Source organism: Danio aesculapii, chromosome 4 (genome assembly GCF_903798145.1).
Source record: "Danio aesculapii chromosome 4, fDanAes4.1, whole genome shotgun sequence".
In the NCBI taxonomy this organism is placed as follows: domain Eukaryota; kingdom Metazoa; phylum Chordata; class Actinopteri; order Cypriniformes; family Danionidae; genus Danio; species Danio aesculapii.
In genome coordinates this window covers 26,348,634-26,372,365 of record NC_079438.1, presented here as the reverse complement: position 1 = coordinate 26,372,365, position 23,732 = coordinate 26,348,634, and the positions used below count along the sequence as shown (strand labels likewise).

The 23,732-nt window shown below is 38.4% G+C and overlaps 1 pseudogene; it reads right to left on the bottom strand.

The window, feature by feature from the left end:
- Nucleotides 1-23,732, bottom strand: part of LOC130223494 (oocyte zinc finger protein XlCOF6-like) — a 170,541-nt pseudogene that overhangs the window by 92,224 nt on the left and 54,585 nt on the right.

Below are 23,732 nucleotides of genomic sequence, written 5' to 3'. Positions count from 1 at the left end.
ATCTGGTGCTAAACAAAAGCTAGTGATATTTGCAATACATTGGTGTAAATGAAAAACTAGTATCAGAAACATTATTTGTCTTGTAACATTTGATGTAAAATAGTAACGAATTTACAAGATATTTTAATACACATAAAATTACCAAGCAGTCTGTTAATGACTTACCCTGAGCATAATGATACAGGGCGTGGGCCTGCCCTCCATGGCAACTGCTCATTGGAAGACACGGCCGTAGAGATGGACCGAACCAGATCACTTAAAAACCTACTGCAACAGTAAAAAACTTAGCTTTTTGCATTAGTTCGCTGCTGCTCTCTGCCCTCTCTCGCCTTGCTTTTGGACACTGCACTGCCATGCAATCGGGCCGCAAAGAACCTTCCATGCAACCTATTAAAGTTTAGGAACCGCAGAAACTGTAAAAAACGTCTGCAAACCAACTCTCAGCAGAGTCTGTCACCCCGGTATCCCAGGACAACTTCCCCTCACAAGCGAGTGAATCCCAAGGACGTCACTGAAGCGGAGTCACCAACCAATCAGGAACGCAGTGTTTTGTCGAGGCCAGTCGGCGAAGGAAACTCAAACAAATGTTGTATTTTGCTGATCTGGTGCAAATTGATCTTAAGCAGTTAAAGATAAGCCAAATCTCTGCTTTTGTGGTTTCTGAGGTGTGATTCTAAGATCGAGAAATATAAGCTAAAATTAATTTGGGACGGTTGTCAAATCATTTTGCACAAACACCAGAATTGAGAACCACTGCTCTGAGGTACTCAAAATAACAAACTAACACACTCAACATGAATTGCCTTCCTAAAGTTACTTCTCTACTTCAGTATATCCCTGTAAATATTTCTTTACAATATTTAAATCAGTTTGATAATTTAGACAATTAATTTCTTTGGAACAGTAAGCAGCCTAGGTTGCATAAGAGTACATTGCAACAGCCAGATGATAAAAAAAGGGTTGGGGCTTCCTGAGCATTTATTTCATTAATGCGCCTTCAGTCTGAGACACCTCGTGCACTGGTCCATCCCTCCTGAGAGAGCTCCATCTTGGTTTATGGTTGAACAAGCCATCCTACTTCCCCTTCCACCACTACAGTGATTATCCATCTATTTATTTATTTCATTTTGTAAATAAGTTATTTTTGAGGCTGATCTCAGAAATATAGGTTTTACTGACAGAATTTTAGGTGCAAGCTAGGACTGTCTCTATTATTTGCAGATAACGTTGTCCGTTTGGCTTCATAGGACATGGACCTTCAGTATGCAGTGGGACAGTTTGCTGCTGAGTGTGACATGGCAGGGAAAGAAACAGCACCTCTTTATCAGAACATTTATCACAACCGGACACATTTTGCAAAGTGTTATGACCCACTTGTTCGTGTCGCACCATAAAAGAGAGATGAGCTTTCAAAATAGCCTGAATGCAAATCATTTATTATAAAGTGTAACTTATAGAACAATCAATCAAAGCAACCAACATAGTCTAGAGGTAATAATGAAGATTAAGAACTTAGGATATAAATCACAACAACACTTTAACTACATGATACTGCAAAACAATGCAAAGTAATGCAAAACAAAACCATAAGGTTAAAGAGTCAATAAGATGGCAGGTCTTGACATGAGGACTCCTGAGTAGCCACAGCTACAGGGTAGCTAGCACAACAACTTTTATATACCCATTGAGTAATGCAGGCATCCAATCAGGATTTACCACACACTCCAATCTGGAGTCTAGGGATCATCACAGTGTATTAATATTGTAAAACTTAATACCTGTCTCTCTGCCTAAATCACAAAATATTCATAAAGTTTGTATTCTACTCAAAAAAGTAAATGTAGTAAACTAGAAAGAATCTTGAACCTAAAAGTAAAGAAACGTTACTAATAAAAGATGCAACACAGGACAATTGAATGAGCTTTCTAAACTGAGGCCCTGGTACATTGCAAACTAACCATCCTGGAGCTCCACCTTGTCTGATGTCCGGTGTGTTCTCCACTGTGAATCGCATGGTGCTGTTTAAATTTTGGAGCTGTAATAAAAGTCTTCTCACACTCAAGCACATGTACTCTTTCACACCAGTGTGGATCTTCATGTGTTCATTAAGGTTTGCTGATCGGTTGAAACTCTTTCCACACTGAGTCCATGTGAATGGTTTCTCTCCAGTGTGGATCTTCATGTGTTTATTAAGGTCTGATGAGTAGCTGAAACTCATCCCACACCAAAGCTGCGGTCACACTAGAGTTTGAGCATGCGAAATTCTGTTGTACGGTGCTGCAAAAAGGAGCGGGATTAAACAAGATGATTAGACATTAAAAAAGTGAGCGATTGGGTCCATATTTTACATTTCTGTCCAGAGAGGTCATGTTTTGATCTACGATCTATGGGGAGAAAAGTCCAGTGTGACCGTGGCTCAAGTGCAAGTGAATGGTTTCTTTCCAGTGTGGATTCTCATGTGTTGATTAAGGTGTGATGATTGACTGAAACTCTTCCCACACTGAGTGCATGTGAATGGTTTCTCTCCAGTGTGGCTCATCATGTGTAGATTAAAGTTTGATGATTGGCTGAAACTCTTCCCACACTGAGTGCATGTGAATGGTTTCTCTCCAGTGTGGATCCTCATGTGTCTATTAAGGTGTGATAAGCAGTTAAAACTCCTCCCACACTGAGTGCATGTGAATGGTTTCTCTCCAGTGTGGATCCTTGTGTGGTGATTAAGGGATGATGATTTGCTAAAAGTCTTCCCACACTGAGTGCATGCGAATGGTTTCTCTCCAGTGTGGATCCTCATGTGTTTTTTAAGGGATGATGAATGGCTGAAACTCTTCCCACACTGAGTGCATGTGAATGGTTTCTCTCCAGTGTGGATCATCATGTGAATCTTAAGATAGCCTTTTCTTCCAAATCTCTTTCCACACTGAGTGCAGGTGCACGTGAAACGATTCTTGCCTCTCCTTTTCAAAATACCGACAGTCTGTGAATGAGTTTTTTCCTCAATTTTGACATGATGTTCCTCCTCTTTACTCCCCTTATTCTCTTCAATTAGGTCTGAAATAAAAAAAAAAACATTAGTTTTCAATAAGCCTCAAAAACTCTCATCAAAAGCTGAAAACTGAAAAGACACTGGAAACGTTGGCTACACACACTGTAATTTTGATGCACATTAAATGTAAAAAATCAGATAATATTTTGTTTGGTCCATTTACGTGTACACATTTAAGCAGATTCAGTTCAATTAATCTTAATTTACATTGTAAAAGCACTAGATAAATAGTGTCACAGCCACTTAACATAGAAGTTACAGTGAATAGAAACAGTGTCAAACCAGTTTTCAGAGTTTCTTACATAATGATAGGACACAGATTTGAAAGCTGTAAATGGCCTATTTTTATTCGTATATATTCATAATTACAACAAAATGTTTTTTCTAAATTTTGTAAAGCAGACAGGGAATACTTGTTTATTCTGTGCCTCACTGGTAAACACATCAGAAAAAAAGGTCTGGGGTAACAGCTGAACAAACAGCAGAATATTTGCTTCGCAGACATGAGACATACCTGTACAGCATCTGCAAAAAGGTTGGAATGTGCACCTTTCCCATTGTGTGTTTTTGGGTAATTTTCATCCATTCCGGGGTGATTTTGAGGCTTAATTTGGCCAAAACATTCTCAGTGTTTCAGCAAACGGACTGATATTTGGGAACATCTTATTTTGACATATTCTGGGAACATGCTTTAAAAAAAATGTAAAAAAAAAAAACAATACACTGGGCAAATTTACTCCCTTTTCATTATATTCATGGCTGTTTTTTCTCCATTGGCCTCTGTTATAACAATTTTTTTTTGATTGCAAAGCCATGACAGCATATAATCATACATTTATGATTGTTGGTGTTTTCTGTGATGACAATCAACATTGTTAATTTGGTCTCCAACCAATGGGACAGGGAAAAGGAAACTGGCTGAGAGTATAAAGGAAGAGGAGGAGAGTTGAAGAGGGCAGCATTATGTGGTGTGCAGAGGAAAGAGAAGTTGACTGAACTGTTGCAGTGCGGGGAAATGAGTAGAGAAACCAGGTCGAGAAGAACAGTGTAAACTGGTTGTGAGAAACAAAAGCGAAAGTACGTATCGAAGCAACAGAGCAAAGAGCGCTGTCTTGTTACTGAAGTGCTCATGACGTCTGTGAACGAGTGCGTCACCAAAGACTTCAGTGCAGTGTGTTCTGAACAAAATCAACTTACCGATTTATCTCGCTGGACTGAAGTCAGCTGCCGAAAGCCTTTATCCCACAGTCGACAGTGTCAGAGTTTCCTTTTAGGCACCCGAGGCTGCTACTCACCGGCTGGGTTCGTCAACGCCCTCAACCTTCACATCCACACCTCCACGTTCGCCATTCCCCTCTCATTTCCCTTGATCCATCCGCTCCGTCAGTAAGAAGCAAAAGTTTTTGTTCCCCTTCATAAGGAACTTCAACATGCGTCTGGAAACCAGACTATGGGAGTTTGTCAGACGACCTATCACTTCTGAAGATAAGAAAACGGGCCAATGAAATGCCAATTGAATCGGCGGAGCTTGGCTCCACAGCTGATCCTGATGAGCGAATCAATGCTATATCAGTCTGCTGCTGGAGTCAGCTCACTAGAATTGTTGCTTCAGACCCGATCACGAGACTGAAGACACGCTATCTGCCAACCTGATTTCAAGTTTACTCACCAGTGCAGGGGAAGACTCGACAGTGGCGGACGATCTGGGATTTCCTGTCCCCTGAGCTGGTGTGCACAAAAGAGCAGTTTCCATTTTAAGAGGCAGATTCCCTAAGAGAGCCACACAGTCATTCAACACATCTTTTTCAAGACGCTATTCTGACTGTGCATTTCTGGATGTGGTGGTTCCTATCTCCAGATGATGGGCACGGGTATCACATGACAGGTCTGGGGGTCCAGCATATTGATGCGGTGCCCGCGGACAGCTCATGCTCTCACTGTGAGGGCGTGGCTGTTGCACAGCTGAAATCGCGGCTTCAGCCACCCCCGTTGCTTCCCGTGAAAGCGTGGACCTCCCACCTCTCCACAGCGAGCCCAATCCAAGCTTCGTATGGTTGTGCAGTTCATCCACCAGGATGCCCGCGCCACCACTTGATGACACGGGAGATCAAAGGTCCATCACGACATCGGAGGGCGAGCTGTTATTCTTAGATGACAGACCGGGCTCGCTTCCATCCTTCGGGGTGCAATGCGCGGTTTCGGCAGTGCGGCTGGAGATGGCTTGTCCCCCAGTCTCACTGCCGGACCAACTAGAGGGTGTAACGTGCGGGCTGATGTAAGATGAATCTTCCAGCCCCCCTCCCCTTCTTCCCAGGGGCGCACAGTTAGCACACGCTGGCATAGAGGGTGTTTTTTTCTCCACCCGGTCCACGTGTGCTTCTGCCTTCACCTCCCTTGATGGCAAGGCGGCCAGTGGGTACAAATCGATTTTCTCAGGTGGTGGGCGTCACCACCTGGAGGGGTAAGAGACCCCCGTCTAAGGCGAGTGGGTTATCCGTTTCTCTGACAAGGTTATAATAGTTTTGGATTTATCATTAGTTTTAGTTTCTATTTCGTTTTGACTTTTTGTTTTCAAATTCTGTTAGTTTTAATTAGTTTTAGAGGCAGATTTACTAGTTTTTATTAGTTTCTATATTTTGAAATGATTTAGTTTTAGTTTAGTTTGTATTAGTTTCAGTATTAGTTTTAGTTTTTTCTAAATAAGGATATTTGTTAGGCGCAAGTTTCGAAATCAATAGAATAAATATTGTATAATATAAACTCAGCCATGCATTTTTTGAAACTTTTCAGAGAACACATGAACACTATAATCTACCACAACCATCTACCCATCCTTAAATTCAAATACAACAGCCCACAAGATAGCAGCCTGAAGTACAACATGTGTGCAAGGCTGCTTCTGAGGTTAGACACACAGTAGTGATGGGCAGGGCTGGATTAACCAATGGGCCTTATGGGCCCAGACCCGCTAATAAGTGTGTGTATTATGGAGGACTCAAGATTCCTAGAACTGGATTGGGGAGGTGTTATCCAAATCCAAATATGCATCATAAGTTTGTAGAAGTTATACATTAAAAATACCCTTAAATCTAATTTTTTAGTACTGCTTCAGTGAACTTGAACAAATATATTAAAATCCATCAATTTCCCCCTAGTAGTATTAGTATATATTTTTTCAAAATGTGCTATAAAAATAAGTTAAATCTTTGTAGACTAGAAATATATGTACTGTAAATCATATTTACTTTAAAAATGTGGACAGTACGTTATATAGATCATTTTATTTACCAAATATTATATTATATTAATCTTATTTTTCAATTCAACTATAGGGGTGCGGCTAAGTAGGGGGCCTACAAGACATTGTGCCCAGGGGCCTCTGAGTTATTAATCCGGGCCTGGTGATGGGAAGTTCAGATTTTTAAAGCGGATGTTAGGACTCAACATTATGTAGTCAGCAATAGAAACTTCAGTCAGTTAAAAAAAAAAAATCACCATGATCTGAAAAATATCTTACAGTAAAGTTTTAACTAAAGCATGATTCACTTATTTAAATTCCATTACGATTGTTTGTTATGAAATAAACTTACATTTTTCACCAGATCCTCTAATTTAAGCCCTCGGTTCACCTGGGCTGCAGTTGTTCACGTTTAGTTCAGTCACGGCAGGCTGTCAAATACTGTTTGTGTTCGGTTCACTGAATCTCGCATACTCATGTTCAGCCCTTCTCAATGTAACGTTACTGTTCTAATAACTGAATGAGAGTATAAATTGGATTATTTAGAGTCAGAGGGGGGGAATTAGGCTTGTTAAAAGTAAGTAGTTTGTGGATAAGTGCTTACTGGAGATGCAAAATATTTCAAATGATTCAGTTCGATTTGGTGAACTAGTTCAACCGGTTCACTTGGCCACAAATGTGTTAAAGTAATATTTAAAGTGTTTGTATTTAATGCTGTCACCGTGCTGCTGTCATATCCACTCGTTGTTTTTGTCGCGGGAGCAACAGCGAGGATGACTGGAGGAGAACCGGCTCAATCTGGCCAATGGCAGCAGGACTACAGAGTCTGAGGTGCCGTATGGGTCAAACACCTGCAGCGCAAATTATTTACTTCTAAACGGCTTACAGTAAGATTATGTATTAAATACATTCACAAATACAAAAATGAAGGAGGTTTTTGCTATAATTTTGGTTAGTTTCAGTTAGTTTTGTATGTACACAATACATTTTCAGTTAGTTCTATTTTATTTCAGTCTATTTCTATTTTTTACCTGTCTAGTTAGTTCTATTTTTAAAAACTCGTTTTTATTTTTATATCAGGTGACAATTATTTTGCATTTTAGTTTTCGTTTTCTCGTTCGTTTTCGTTAACTATAATAACCTTGGTCTCTCATGGCTAGAACCCACAACGCTGCGGGCCATACCACTTCTGCCCTGCACCACGGCCTCCTGGCTGTGCTGCACAAGGGCGGTTCTTCTCCAGGCATGCATGCATAAGCTTCGCACAGCAATCAACTATGCTCTCATGACCTCATCTCTTGGTGGGCTCGGAAAACTGCTCTCCCCATCAGACCAGTCCTCGCTGGCCATTCCTCGCCGAGTGTGCTCTTCCCGCGGCTCCAAAATGCTCCGCAGTCACAGTCCATTCCACTGGCTTAGTGAACGTGCCTAGCTCCCGCAGGGAGTTGACGCTTCCGTCACAGGTTGCCGTTAAGTCTAGTAATTGGACCGCAAAGCGAACCTGAGGTGGGCCGCTTGGAAAGGAGGAGAACCGTTCTTTCCTCGGTGGAGGCCAGGGCTCCTCCGCGAATGTATGTAGCGATCCGAAAAGAGCGGCTTTTCCTCCCCCTGGGTGTGGAATCCCAATTGCTGTCAGCACGGGACGCACTGTCTTCCAGCTCTCAGCTTTGGTGTATTTCGCCACAGCCTTGAGGACGCCAGATGATGAGCTTCTTTCTCACACCTCCAGCCACTCCGCAGGATCCTGGGAAGAAGGCAAGAGTCAATCTCTTATTTTCACCTCTTCCTCGGGATGCTCCACCTCTCGGGGTGAGCACTCCCCATCCCGAAGCTGCCCCTCCGTGGGTATGTCAGCAATTGTTCAGGAGATGCTGCTTATTCGGACTCTCAAGCGCTGCTCAGCTCGTTATGATAGCTCACGTGGGCTGTCAGACTCAGCTATGCGTTTCAATTCACTGTTGGCCTCCCGAGTTCACGGGTGTGTTTTTAAGCGATTATTAGCTATGCCACCCCCTGTCTCGCGTAAGAAGATTATTATCCTCCAATCAAGCCAGTCCTCCAGCCGAGATGAAGAGTGGGTTTACACCCAACTTCATCGTATCCAGAGAGCAGTGGGTTATACCAATCCTATCTGCGCGGTTTGATCTGTCATCTGTTCAGGATGCCGATCGAGATGCTCATGCAGAAACGCATCCCCCAGTGCGTCTGTTCATGGGATTGGTTGCAGCTATAGACCTGAAGGACGCTCACTCCATGTCTCACTCTCTCCCTCCTTATACTGCGAGGGGGGGCCGAGCATGGTAGTAACAGTCCTCCCATTTGTGCTCACCCTGTTTCCATGCGTCGAGGACCTGGTGCTCCGGCACCTCAGCCTGTTCGGGTTTCGGGTCAATCGAGTACGAGCAGGCTCTCCCCGGGCAGAGCTTCTCTCTGGTTTGGGATCTATAGAGCTGCACATCGTTGGATTTGCTCTTCAGTATTTGGACTCTCAGTAGTGATTATTAAACCACACTGAACTGAGCTAAACTGAACTGAACTTAAACACTACAAACTGAACTACACTGTTCCTATTTACAATGACCTTTTATGTGAAGCTGCTTTGACACAATCTACATTGTATAAGCGCTATACAAATAAAGGTGAATTGAATTGAATTCGCTCACCATCCGCTCCTCCAGAGTCTTGCAGCTAAAAAGCTGCATGCCGTTCATATCCCATACACGCTCTCCATGCCAGCTTATATGCTTTCAGGACTGGTATGTTTCCGGGAGAACAGAGATTCCACCCTGGTACGTTCCAGCTGTTATGGGCATGCTTTAGAGAAGCCCAGGTCATCCTGCTGTTTCTCCCGAGCGGCCCTTCGCTGGCTGCCCTCCTGTGCACACTGTGCAAGGTTGGGGAGACGAGGAGCGGGTCTCGCTCATTGCACCTCTCTGGCCCAACCGGACCAGAGTTTCCGGACTCACAGTTCTCGTGATGGCCCTCCCTGATAAATTCCCCGGAAAAACACCTCAATTTTTCTGGAACCGGCACCCATTTGGCACCCGTGCAGTGCTCTGGAACCTCCTTGGATGGTTTCTAAGTCCACTGCGCTCTGTCTAGGTGACCTATCAGTGCGATGGTTAACACCATCACTCAGGACTAGAGCACCCTATCAGGCATGTTCTGCAGTGGAGTCTATTCGTTGTGTGGGAATTCTCTCTGAGAAAACCCCCGGACATGCCAGGTTAGTGTAGTGTTTTCAACCTTCAGGAGAGCTGGAGCGCAGGCTGTCTCCCTCCACACTGAAGGTTTGGCGTGAAATCTAGGGGTGTCAAAATTAATTGTTTCTTCGGTGCACCACGATGCAGACGTGGACAATTCAGTATCGGTTCAGTAATAATCCTAACCAAATATTATGTACTGACGTCATTTATCTCATATGCGCTCTGGCGCGAGGGAGGCGAGCGTGGGTACTTACAACACTCCAGGCGCCAACTACTTAAAAACGCAGAAACTATGCACAATTTCACTGCATGTGTGTGTTTTCTGAACAGTCTTTCACTGACACTTACAGCAGAAGCCCCTATTTCTCTGCGATTGAGGGAATGAAAGTGAACTCCATTTCTCTCACTATCTCACTGTGGCCCATTTAACCTGGTGGCATGACTTTTCCTCTCGGCTGCTGGCATGACTTTTTCTCTCCTCTCTTTTCCTCTCAGCTGTTAAAGCGATACTTCTGGATATAGGTCTACATTCCTGTGGCTGTACCTGTGCATTGTCGTGGGACCCATCCAGATTTCATGCAGCGCGGGAATAAATTTCCGAATAAAGTGCAGGAGCGGTCGGTAACTCTGGTGAACAGGAGTGGACGATCTCACAATACCGCTCCCGAGCGAGCAAGCAAGTGCGCGTGCGTGTTTATACAGACAGTTTGTTATAGCTGTTATAGCACATATTTTATAATAACAATAATATAATAAGCAGTGCCTCCTTTTCAGCGTAGTACGCAGCACTTCTTAGACAGATCATGTAGAGCTGCAGGCTGGGCGACATCTAACACATTCTTGAGATTATTCCTCGAGTGGAGAGAGTTTTCTCCTGATTGCGGGTTACCCTGATCAATCGGGAGGAAATTAAGCTTGGTGTCAATAAACGCTTGCTGCGCCAGTCTCCCTAACCCGGAGATGCGTGCACATTTTGTATTCTACTAGTAAAGTTTCCCTTTTTAGGCGAACCCTACAGAATTCCTCCGAGGCCCCCAGCACCTGATTTAGTGGAGGAGTCGAATGTATGGCTCAGTGTGTTGTCTGGTATGCCCATCTGGTCTACCCACATACTGAGGTTCGGTGCCAGCTGTGTGCATTCCCCTATTTTGGTGATGACATATGCATTATTTACTAACCAGCTTATCATATGTAGCACTCCCCCTCATTAGGGCTAGTCCATATGCTCTATTACCATCAAGTCTCCTCTCTTGGATAGTGGGTGGTCTCCGCAGCGTCCTCCCCCTTGAGGGACTGGCACGCTTTCCCAACGTAATGTCTTATTTCTAAAATCCCCAGTCTATATTAGCTAGGTAAAAGCACATTATGACCCCTGATCTAATTTTTATTATTCCCATGTGATGGTAATATTTTGGGCCTAGGGGACGTTGGAAGGTTGCGCTTTTGGTAATGTCATTGCGCTCACGCTTCGCTTAGCAAACTGCACATCAGGAGCGTGACGGCTTAGCTGCTGTGGCGTTTTCCTTACAATATCCCATAGTCTGGTTTCCAGACGCATGTCGAAGTTCCTTATGAAGGGGAACCATAACCCGCGTTCCCCGAATATGGAACGGAGACATGCGTCTCCACCGCCACAGCACCTGAGTCTCCAGCTGGAAGCTGAGTGTTCGGCTCTTCAGCAGGCTAAATTCTAGTGAGCTGACTCCAGCAGCAAACTGGAAATTATATTGCCATTTCATTGGCCCGTTTTCTTATCTTCAGAACTGATAGGTTGTCTGAAAAACTCCTATAGTCTGGTTTCCAGATGTAACCAGGACATTTTCTTTGCCCAATCTCTCATTTTATTTCTCTTGTTTTGTTTTCTCCCCGTGCTATTATTATCATTATTAATTTCCCCCTTTTTCAAATCTGACGAATCTGCTGGCCTGAAATCATTTAAATTTTTTTTCCTTTTACTTTCATTTGAGTTATAAGTGCTGAGGGTTTTGTGTTTCTTTGTGATTGTTATATTGTTTGTTTTGGACTTCCAGTTGGAGCACTGTCACTCTCCGGTTCACTTTTAAATTACCACTACAGCACATGTTCGTTGTTGTTATTTCTAGTTCTCAAGTATATTTTGTCAATGATAGTGTAGCTTTGTAGTAACACATCAAGAGCTGTTCAAATTTCCATCCCTCTGTGATTCAGATCAGTTGGCATTAGAAGCAAATATAACACCTTCTGAAATTGAACATGCAATCAAACAATTAAAAACCAGAAAAGCACCAGGCCCTGATGGCTTCCCGGCTGAGTTTTATGATAAGTTTTCTGCCAAGCTAATCAGCTCGTCTTATCAGCTTACTCTGCTGTGATTATAAGATCCTGGCTAAAGTAATACCAAGCCAAAGGTCTTAATATCTTTAGATGCCCATAGGGCATTTAATAGAATAGAGTATATCTATTTATTTACAGCACTTAAAAATTTTGGTTTTGGCCCTGGATTCTGTTCCTCGGTTAAAATTTTATATTCCAGGCCCCAAGCATCCATTCAAACAAATAACAATTTCTAAATGCTTTCCACTTTCTAGGGGAACAAGACAGGGCTGCCCTCTGTCCCCTCTGCTCTTTGACATTGCCATCGAACCTCTTGCAACCGTATTAATGAACTCTGATAGCTTGCAAGAAATTTTCATAGAGGGACAAGAACATAAACTCCTGCTATATGCGGATGATCTTATTTTTCTATCAAATCCAGATAAATGTTTTACAAAAGCTCTTACAATAATTTTAGAATTTGAAAATGTTTCTGGATACAAAGTCAATCTAGCAAAGAGTCCCATTTTCCCCATCAGTGATAGAGCACAGCAAATGTCCTTCCAATCCTTTGCATTTTCAGTAAGTCCTGATAAATTTGTATAACTGAGTGTGAGTGTGACACGCAAATATAAGGATTTGTTCAATTATAATGTTAAAACAACATTAGACAAAGCCAAACGAGACATGACGCTGTGGTCAACCCTTCTTTTATCTTTGGCTGGAAAGATCAATTCCATTAAAGTCATTTTTTAAGGAGTTGAATAATTGTATTTCTACATTTCTCTGAGATAAGAAAATTCCTCGCATAAGAAAGGAATTCTTGGAAAGAAAGAAGGAAGAGGGTGGATTGGGATATGATGTTCATGTTATATAAAGTGATCCAAAGAACTGCCTCCCCTTCCCTAAATTGTATAAAGCAAAAATGGGAAGACAAACTGGGACTAGAAATATCAGATACAGCCTGGCAATATGACATAGAACTGGTACACTCATCTTCTGTATGTATTAGACATGGTCTTCTTCAGTTTAAGGTGCTTCATGTGATATGAGTGATATGTTCTGGGGATGCCCTAGATTACATAAATTTTGGACTGATATTTTAGATCATTTTCATTTAGATGTAATAAAGATATGGATCCTAATCCTTTGACCTCAATTTTTGGTACAGTGCCAGAAGAAATCTACCTGTCAGTTAATCATGTAGAAATCATTGCCTTTTCTTCTATATTGACCAGACGCCTGATTCTTCTCAGGTGGAAAAAAACAAACCCGCCATCCCACAAACATTGGATATTAGAAGTGTTATCACGTCTTAAACTTGAGCACCTTAAGTACATCATCAGAGGCTCTACAAAAACGCTTTATGTAGTTTGGCAGCCTTTCCTATCCTACATTGAGCGCTCAGGGGTTATTATACCCTAAGTGAGAGTTTATCCATAATTTCATAATTTGTTTTATATATTTTTATTTATTTAATTTATTTATTTTTTTCGCTTTCTCCCTTTTTCTTTATGGGGTGTGAGTATGTCTTTAGCTATGTACCACGTTAATTTGCTGTTCAATATGTGTGTTGTGGAAAAATTGAAGACTTTTGAAAAATCAATACAAATATTTGAATAATAATGTAAGCAGAACTAAAAAAAAATGTGAATTAAATTTATTTGCAAAACTGAAATATCACATAAAAGATATGAAAATGAATCAGTGTTTCCATCCAATGAATCAAAGAGAACAAAATCGTCACTTCCTGATTAACTGGTGCCAAATAGCAACAGTAAAAACAGAATTTACTGCGGTAGAAGAAGCTACATGTATCTTTTCTTTATTTAATAAATGACTTTCACGTGGTGGCGATTGAAGCCATGAGACACAGAGAACAGAAGCTCTTGACACGCTCCAGACGCTCTGGAGGTCATTAATAATAAAATAACATTAACACTAAAATGGTAAAGGCATTTTAGAATGACCAAAACAACATTTCAGATGTTTTACAGTGTGCTCAGCCTGCTGGTGTGTGCATTCACACACATTTTCATCATCATATGATCTCTTATAACAAACCTTTTTTAATGCACATACTGGAATTTGTTCAGTTATAGTGCTTGCGTAGTTTACGTAAATTTATCTTTTCTTATTGAATAAAAAGATTATCCTACTCAGTTCCTACGCACGTTTTTTATGCCTATATTTCAAAAGTTCAAAATGTGCATCATGACATTTCCATCAACCGATTTTTTTTTGCTCATAGCCTATCCAAAATGCACATAAAAATAGGTGGCTAGAAATGTACGACTAAGCGAGAAATACCGCTTCATCTTTAAAAAAAGGAAAGAACACCGACAGAAACTCAGAGTTTAGAGAATAAACCCTGCTACTGACCAGGTTAGGTTCACAGAGTAAGTTACCACGGTAACTGACTCAGGGATAAAGTTACCTCTCTTTCAGAAAAAAGCTTGACTTACCCTGCTTTCTCAAGTTTGACAAACCTGTCATTTTGAAATGGAAAACCAAGAGTTTCTCTCATTTAAGGGATAAAGTACTCTCAGTTTTCACTTAATCTTCTTTCTGAAACAGGGCCCTGATCTCATATGCTAGTGTTTTAGAACTTCAGTTGCCTATTAGAAAAATGACCAGGAATAATAAACGGCTACTTGCTCTACAAACTAGTGGGTTCATGACTATACAATGAGTGTGTATGGATGATTACCAGAGACAGTTTTCAGCTGAAAGGGCATACGCTGCATAAAACATATGCTGGATAAACTGGCAATTCATTCCGCTGTGGCGACCCCAGATTAATAAAGGGACTAAGCCAAAAAGAAAATGATTGAATGAATGACTTTGCAACATCAAGCAGCATTAGGCAAAAACCAGTATAAGATTCTGACGGTATGAAAACCTTAAATAAAAATATTACGCTTTCACTGATTACTGCTCTAAAATATATTCTTTTTAAATGTCTGGGTAAAAAAACAAAAACGTTTGCACTTTGAACACAATATTTTTTTCTTTTTAGAAATTTTTAATACATTTTGGAGCAGTAAACATGTCATGAACATAATTCAAACGCATCATTGAACATCATTTCTGCATCATGTGCATCAAATGCATCGTTACTGCTGTCTTCATTTGTTTCATCAACACAGAATACTTTACGATTTAAAACGGCATCTTTGGATATCTTTTCTGCTGAAGATACTGTTGTCCTGAAAAACTTCAAACAAAATGCAAAAAATACAAAATTACACATACCGTAGGAATGGTATAGCAGAACATTTTGGCAGTTTTAAAACCTCGACTTTTAAACTGTAGTATACCTTGAAAATGCCTAAGCATTTTTCCAGGCCTAAGCAGCATAACACTGTTTTTAGGATCTAAAAATTCATTCTTTAACAAAGTCTCAAGCAAAAACATTCCAATGGTGCCGCCTGCTGGTACGTGAAGAATATGGTCAATTCTGACGAACTTTACACTCAAATGTTTGCATATCATCAGCATACTGTAATCCATTTCTTAAGCAGCAAAAGTCATTTTTAGACTAGTTTGTTGGCCAGTTATAGTCAGTGCAATGCTAAACGTTATTGTTCCACTATAGTTTGTTCATTTTGTCTCACGTCGTCCCACAGTAACATTGTTTAGAATACTGTACAATGTTTAATAATTAATGTTGTAATAATTAATTACTTTAGTGCCCATTTCATTCAGCATATTTAATATTGGGGGCCTCCAAGTTTTCTGACATACTTTAAACCAGGGTTTCTGCAGGTTTCACCAAGTTAAATGTAAGACTTTTAAAGACATTTTAAGACCATTATGAATAAAATTTTAGACTCATAAAGTGCTAAAGGCTAAGGAACTTTTCAAATGGCCCAGATGGAAAAGATTTTAATTTGCCCTTAAAAAATATATAATTTAATACACTTAATAATACAATAATAAATTACAAAAAAAAAAAAAAAAAAAAAAAAATATATATATATATATATATATATATATATATATATATATATATATATATATATTTATATATATATATATATATATATATATATATATATATATATTAGATATTTCTTAGCAAAAGATTTTAAATAGCTTTACTTATATCTACACACTTTTTTCCTAAATAAACTTTCTTTAAAAAAAATTATAAAAAAAATGAACAAATGTTTTAAAAGTTTTGAAAACTATAATAAACTAAATCTATGCACAACAATCTGTCCAGGTCGATGTCCTCAGCAGTAAATACATGGAGCACGTTTAAACAAATGTTATTGTGAGGAAAATAATTAAACCATAATGATAAATAGAGTTAAAATGACCTTTTTGAAGAAAAACCTTTAAAGTTTTATTGAGATGGATTGTTGGTGATTGTATGGGTTTTGGCCAGATTGGGTAGCAAAACATGAACAAAGCAAAATGAAGACCTTTTTAAGGCCTAAAATTTAGATTTTGGAATTTAAGACATTTTAAGACCCCACGGAAACCCTGTTTAAACACAATAGCCCTGGTAATTAGTTATTATAATAATGATGGAATTCTAACTCAGATTCTATCTGTGAGAACTAGTAACAACTTCAAAAAAACAACTTTAAACCCATAAAGAAGTTGATAAAAAAGGGAATTGTGATCAATGTGACATATGCAAATGGAAAGTACTAAGCCAACACCATCACCATAATAGCAGATATCTTCTATGAGAATACTGTAGGTCAAATATCGTCAACTCAGTTAAACTTGTTTAATTTATTGTTTTTAATTATTTTATACAGCGCCAGTGCTCAAGAACTCTTTACAAACAGTAGGAGAACAAGAAAAGCAATAACCTTAAGAAGGTAGAGAAAATGGGACACTAATAATACATAAAATAATGACAGAAGACATGGGAACAAGTAACAAGAAAGAAACTCATTTCTGTTTTTCAATGAGTGCTTATGTGCATTTAGGAGAACTAGGCAGCACACTCAGGGCTGTAAGATGGATTTAATTTAGTATTCTTATTATTAAAATATATCTGAATGAGGATCAAATGACTGAGTTGGTCTTTGAGAATGAAAACCAACCTGTTTGTTCTTGCGGATCTTCCTGTTTGACTGTGAATGTTTCTTCAATCTTCACATCTTCACTCTCCTCTTTAATAAACGCCATCTTTATAACAGTGTGGAGATCAGTCGCTTCAGCAGGAGTTTTTCTCTGCGTTTGGACACTTTATCCTGTTTAACAAAACAATAAACATTTTCTGTTTAAAATAGATAAAACAATGAACAGAAACAAAATAACTTCTCTTCAATGCTTGCTTCAACCGTTTTTTTTATATGAGAGTAATTAACAAAAAGAAATCAGGTAAAAGAGTCCAAGCTAGAAACATTAGCCACAAAAAACCTGATAAAAACTAGTACACCATTAGAATACTTAGAATGGAATGACATTATACTATTTAATAAATTAAACCTTCATTAAACACTTATTACACACATTTCCGTTGTTCAAACAATAGCCTTCGGTTACTGTGAGTAAATAGAACTACGGTGTATAAAGAATTAAAATAATATTTTCAACAGCAGGTACATAATTCAGCATTGGGTGAAAAACCTGAAACTTTAATCAATCGGTTTATATCTGTGTAAAAGTATTTAAACAAACCTTTCTCCAGTTGAATCCCAGCGCGGGAGGGGCGCTGCCTTATGACGTCACACAACCCGCCAAAATAAAAGTCTTTTTTGTTTAGCTTTTTTTGCCACTCACTGTTGCAGTCATGACATGATAGAATTTCTCCCTCGTTTTCCACTTTACACAACATATCTGCTATCTCTCTCACATACACAGACATTCAGTGTTTGAAGTTGATCAAAACTTTTAATCCAAACATTTTAACACAATTCTGAAAACATTGTTTAATCCACTAAGTGTTTAAAGCAGAAAATCCCAACATTCTAAAAGGTATAACAAATCATCTGATGGGTGTTTTGAGCTGACATTTTACAGACACATTCTCGAGACACAAAGATCTTAAATCTTGAATTAGAAAGGTATGTTACAAAACTTAAATCACAGCATATTATGTAAGTTTATCAGACTCGCCAAGCAAGAGTCTTCCATGCAATAATTATTAGAGTTCACATATCAAAATCTCTGGATGCCAAATGTAGAAAGAAAAAGCTATAAATGAATACATTCATAGTAAGAAGGCTCTAGTTTCAAAGAATAACTAAAAATACAATTTTAGGGAATACTGAAATTTGGATAAAAGCATTTTTAGGAGAACTGGAAAATCAACGCAAAACACTTCATATTAAATACACTCCCAAAGCAAATGACTTTATATTTCTTCAGATTGAATACAAAAAGAGCATTTGGGGAAATAATATTATAAGATTGAGCAAGTTTGTGATTTAGTGGAGAGCAGTTATGAGTAGAGACTTCACCAAGAGGAATTTATGTAAAACTCCACCATATTATTCCAAAAACTCACGCAAACAGTTAAAGAAATCTGAGATCTATTAGGCTGCATTTACACTGCAGATCTTGATGGTCAATTCCAATTTTGTGACTGTATCCTATTTTTGATGACCTGCTTACATCATCTTTTAAAAGTGACTTGTATCTGATCGTCTGCATTTACCCAGCTAGAAGGGAACGTTCTCCCAACTTTGGCTAACATTCCCTACAGGTTGTGTTAATGTTTTAAAGAAAACATTTTGATGTAATGTCCAATGAATATTCAAAAAATGTTTTTTTTTTCCCAAAACAAAGAAAAAGAACATTCTAGCAATGTTTTGAAAATGTTGGTAAGGGACGAGATTAAACAATGTTCTCTTAGAAAACGTTTTCACAATGTTTCATAAAACCAAAGTAAGAGCATTCTCACAGTCATATTAGAGAAATGTTTTAAGAACATCACTGAGATGTGAGATGTGGAATGTTCTTTGAAGAATGTTCTAGCAATAAGACATTTTAACAAAATATCTGCAACATTTTAAAAACATTTTAAGATTATTGAAATGGCACTAGATTAAACAGTGATCTCCTAGAAAACGTTTTCACAATGTTTTATAAAAACCAAAGTAACAACATTCTCACAGTCACATTAGAGAAATGTTATAAGAACATGATTTTTTTTCAATAACAAGACAGAAAGACAACTAACATATTAATTTTAACCTGTACTTATTAAAATATATAAAATGTCATGTTCAAAAACGTATTGCAGACAAATAAGTAAAACCTAGTGGTTTAAAAAATGGTGGCAAAGCATACAGATTTAAAGTGACAGTTAATTAGCAATTAGTAAAATTTGTATTATGTGTCAGCAAATTATTCTTGTTTTAAATATACCTGATTTTTTATATTTTCTTTTTTTGTTTTATTTGTTACACATGTTATACAATGAGCACAAGAATGTAAGAAAGGCAGTGCTTTAAACTTTATTTTTCAAATTGCTACAGTAAAATTAAATATTTTAAATGGTTATAGAGAGTGTTTTGTGTTTTGGAAACAAAAAAGTAAACAAAAAATGTTATTAACAAACATGTAGAATATTTAGAGAATATCCCAGGTAGGAGGGGATGTTCTCACGACCTTGCGCAACGTTTCCTAAAGGTAATGAAAGTCCAGAACCTTTACAAAACATTAGGGATATTCTTAAATCGTTCTCTTTTAGTCATATATTAACGTTTTGAATATGACTTTAGGACGTTCTATTTTGGTGATTTTATGGTCACATAATAGCGTTACAAAGAGAACCTTTCTAACATTAACAGAACGTTTTCACATGGCTCTCCTTTAGTCATATGGTGCTGCTCGGAAATGACTTTCTTTGCTCAGCATCAGGTGCACAGCAGCAAGACGTTTTTTCAGCAACAACTAATTTATGTTTTTATTTAATTTACACATACGCAGTGGATGTAAGCCTGCTAACTCCCAGCAAGCAATAGCCGTCATTTCACCGACTAGGTGAAGTATAAACCAGATCTAGCCCGGCTACGTGTAACCCAATTTAGCCCAAATAACCTTAAATTTGGTTGCATGTTGTTTTGCATGTTGCATGTATGTATGATATTCCATCATGTAAGAAAAGTCAATAACGTTTATGACGTACCTGCAAGTAATAGACGTAGTTTCACTTTTCTCTGTGAAATATAGACCAGATCTAGTCCGGCAACGTGTAACCCAATTTTAGCCCGAAAAACCTTAAATTAGGTTGCATGTAGTTTTTTACTCAATAAAGCTCATTTATATGATATTCCATCATGTAAGCAAAGTGAATAACGTTTGTAACGTACCTGCAAGACGTAGTTTCACATTTCTCGGTGAAGTATAGACCAGATCTAGTCCGGCTATGTGTAACCCATGTCTAGCCCCAAAAAACATTTCTCGGTGAAGTATAGACCAGATCTAGTCCGGCTATGTGTAACCCATGTCTAGCCCCAAAAAATCTAAATTTGTTTACCTGTCTTTTTTGGCAAAATATTTTGTGGTATAGCATTCCTTCATATAAGCAAAGCCCATAAGGCTTATAAGGTGTTTGTTTTAGTCTTTTTAAAAATATGTTATATTCATAGCCTGGCCTTATAGCCTTGATTTAGCTCGTAATCAGATTTCCCTTTGTCATTTCACCGTCTCGGCGAAGTTGCCTATCGACCAGATCTAGGTATATATATATATATATATATATATATATATATATATATATATATATATATATATATATATATATATATATATTTGTGTGTGTATTTTATACATGTATGCCACTGACCTTTTTTAATATTACTTTTGTCTTTAATTAAAGATAAACATTCAATTACAATTCTCAACCGTTAGATGGCATGTGACTTGAAGCAAGCAGCAAGCGAGCGATACTGTTGTCTCACCGGAAGAGGCTGCGTGAGTTTTTTCAAGATTCAAAGCCGATCTCGCGATAAGCAGTACCGCCATTTTATTTGACCAGCCGCGATACAGTATCAAGATTCAGCATTGGAAGAGCGACGACGGTGGACAAACAAGAACAAGAAAGACATCGTGTGCAAATCTTATTTTGTTCATGTAAGTATTAATATGTTTTACATGTTGTCGTTATGAATTGTTAACTTGTAAGGACCGTGGATTTTTTGCGGATAACAATGTAATGTTAGAGTACTCCGCGTTGCGGTTAGTCGAAAGGTGATTTAGTTGGAACAATATTTCATAACATACTCTGTTTGACAAAGTCTTTTCACATCCCAATAGTAATCAAAAAGATAAGTTGTGTAATTGCTTTATATTTTTATTATTATAATAATTCTATTAGGTATAACAGAATATTTTTAGTTTTCTAGTGCTTGTATACTATTTTATAATACTAGTTTATGTACTAGTATTTGTTTTTAAGTGCCAATACTCTTTCATTAAATGCTAGTTTTTATTTATTTGGTACTAGTACTTATTTATTACATACAATTATTCAGTTGTTCTTACTGATATGAAGCCAATGTAAAAAAAAAAACTAAGAATTGGAGAGGTGTCATCCAAAAAAAATAAATATGTAGAACACAACCATTACATTCACTCGTTCTCGCTAAATTGCACATGCAAAAGAAGTTTAACAGTTAACTTTGTCATTGCTAAGCACTTTTGCTAATTTTAATTAATATAATATTTTGTTTTACTTTGTGAACCACAGACATAGTTAATTGCAAATTAGCATTTTGAATTTAAGAGGAGAGGGGGTATTATTGTAATTATAAAACCACTGTATTTGAATCACAACTATGATCATGATCATATCCAAGCATGTCCAGTACATTCCATTATAATCTCACTTTTTTTTCCACATTTATTAGTCATGGATCCTTAATACCTAAGTGAATGGCGTCGACTGAGAGGCAGAGTTGATGCTCTAGTTGCATCTACTAGCAGCTTGGATGATTATCCAGATTTGGATGTGCCATTGCAAGATGTATCTGAGGGTCCAGCCATGCAAGAAGTTACTGAAGAGGCTTCCTCCATACAGGAACATGATAAGGAGACTTTGTCTTTAGGAGCAGAAGAGGAACTATCAACGGGGGCTAATTTGTGTCTGCAGCATTCAGACTATGGCTACAAGGAACCAGCTGATTCCAGTGAGACCAATTCAGAGCTTGAGTCTTCAGATTCAGAAGACATTCCTTTAAGCAAAGATTTGGCTGAGTGGGCAACAACAACAGGCCAAACACATGCTGCTCTAAATAAGCTCCTTGGAATACTAAGAAACCATGGACATACACTTCCAAAAGACAGTAGAACACTTTTAGCAACCCCGTTAGGTTTTGAAATTAAGAATTTGTGTGGAGGCCAGTACACATATTATGGGTTGGAGCAGGGAATTCTACATTACCTTTCTTTCATCAAACCATCGTTTACAGGCAGTATTGACCTCATTATCAATATAGATGGTCTGCCTATTTTCAAGTCCAGTAAAACCCACTTTTGGTCTATTCTCGCCAAATTTGATGATTCTGAGCCATTTCTGGTTGCACTTTATTATGGCAACAGCCAGATCCTGTTCATGACTATATACATTTCTCCCACGTTTTTCACTTTACACTATATCTACTCTCTCTCTTTCACAAACCTTTAATCTAAATATTTTAAGACAATTTTGAGAAACTTTTTTAATCCAGTTCATGATGACTTGCATGTCTACAACACATTACTTCCTATTAATATCTGAGTCCAAATCTCATCCTCATATTTATGATCTCTTCTTTTCTATTTCTACACATTCATAGGCTTATATAGGGTTTCTTTTTTTAATATGAATTGTCGTCTCTTATTATCTGTGTTCCACGTTTCCTGCCATTCTTTATCAATATCTTCAGTAATAATATTTAATTTACCTTTACTTACCTAATGCTTACAGAAGCATTAAAGGGGTGGTTCACATAAAAATTACAATACTGTCTGAAGATGAGCAAAGTTCTCAGGGGATTGAAACAACAGGTAGAGGGACAATCCTTCTCCAGTGCCTAGTCTACACTATTACGCCTGCCTCCCACCACTGCTGATATACAGCCACATCGCAATGATTTTTAAAATTTATTTATTTTTATTATTGCAATAACAACAGGCCATTACAACAAATAGAAATACAAAAACTGATAGCACTGCTTCTCGTGTGATATTACTCATATATTCATTCTCCTTACAGCTTAGTCCCTTTATTAATCAGTGGTTGCTATAGTGGAATGAACTGCCAAATTATCCAGCACATGCTTCACGCAGCAGATGTCCTTCCAGCAGCAACCCATTATTGGGAAACATGCATACACTCTCATTCACACACATCATATGCATACCGCATGTCTATGGACTTAGGGGAAACCAGAGCACCCGGAGGAAACTCACACAAACTCCACACAGAAATGCCAACTGACCCAGCTGAGGCTCGAACCAGCAACCTTCTTGCTGTGAGGCGATTGCGCGACCCACTGCACCACTGTGACGCCTCACATGTATTATTTGAGATATTAAACTGATATTGGTGAAGAACTATGCTTACAAATGGTTGTTATTTTTAACACGTGTGAAAAGGCACCATTCAGATGGAATGATTGTAATGATTTGGGAAATCAAGCATGTATTGTTATAGACACCTTTGCTTATTTGTCTTAAGAGATGTACGGCAGGTCCTGTTTATGTAATATGCTTTAAGCTATAAAGTTGGTATTGGCATGAACAGCTATACCTGTTAACAGGTTTCTTATATGCAAAATGATCCTATTCAGTTAATAGTCTGGCCTATTAGGCAGCTATTAACATAGATGATTGCACATGATGATGAGCCATTTATTTAAATGAATATGTGACACAAGTATTTAAATTTCATTGTTGCAAACAAGTTACAGGAGTAAGTGCAGTTGTTGTTTTATGAGATGTCCACCACTGTAATTACACCATAGTGAAAAAGAAGTCTGAGAAATGCTGTAGT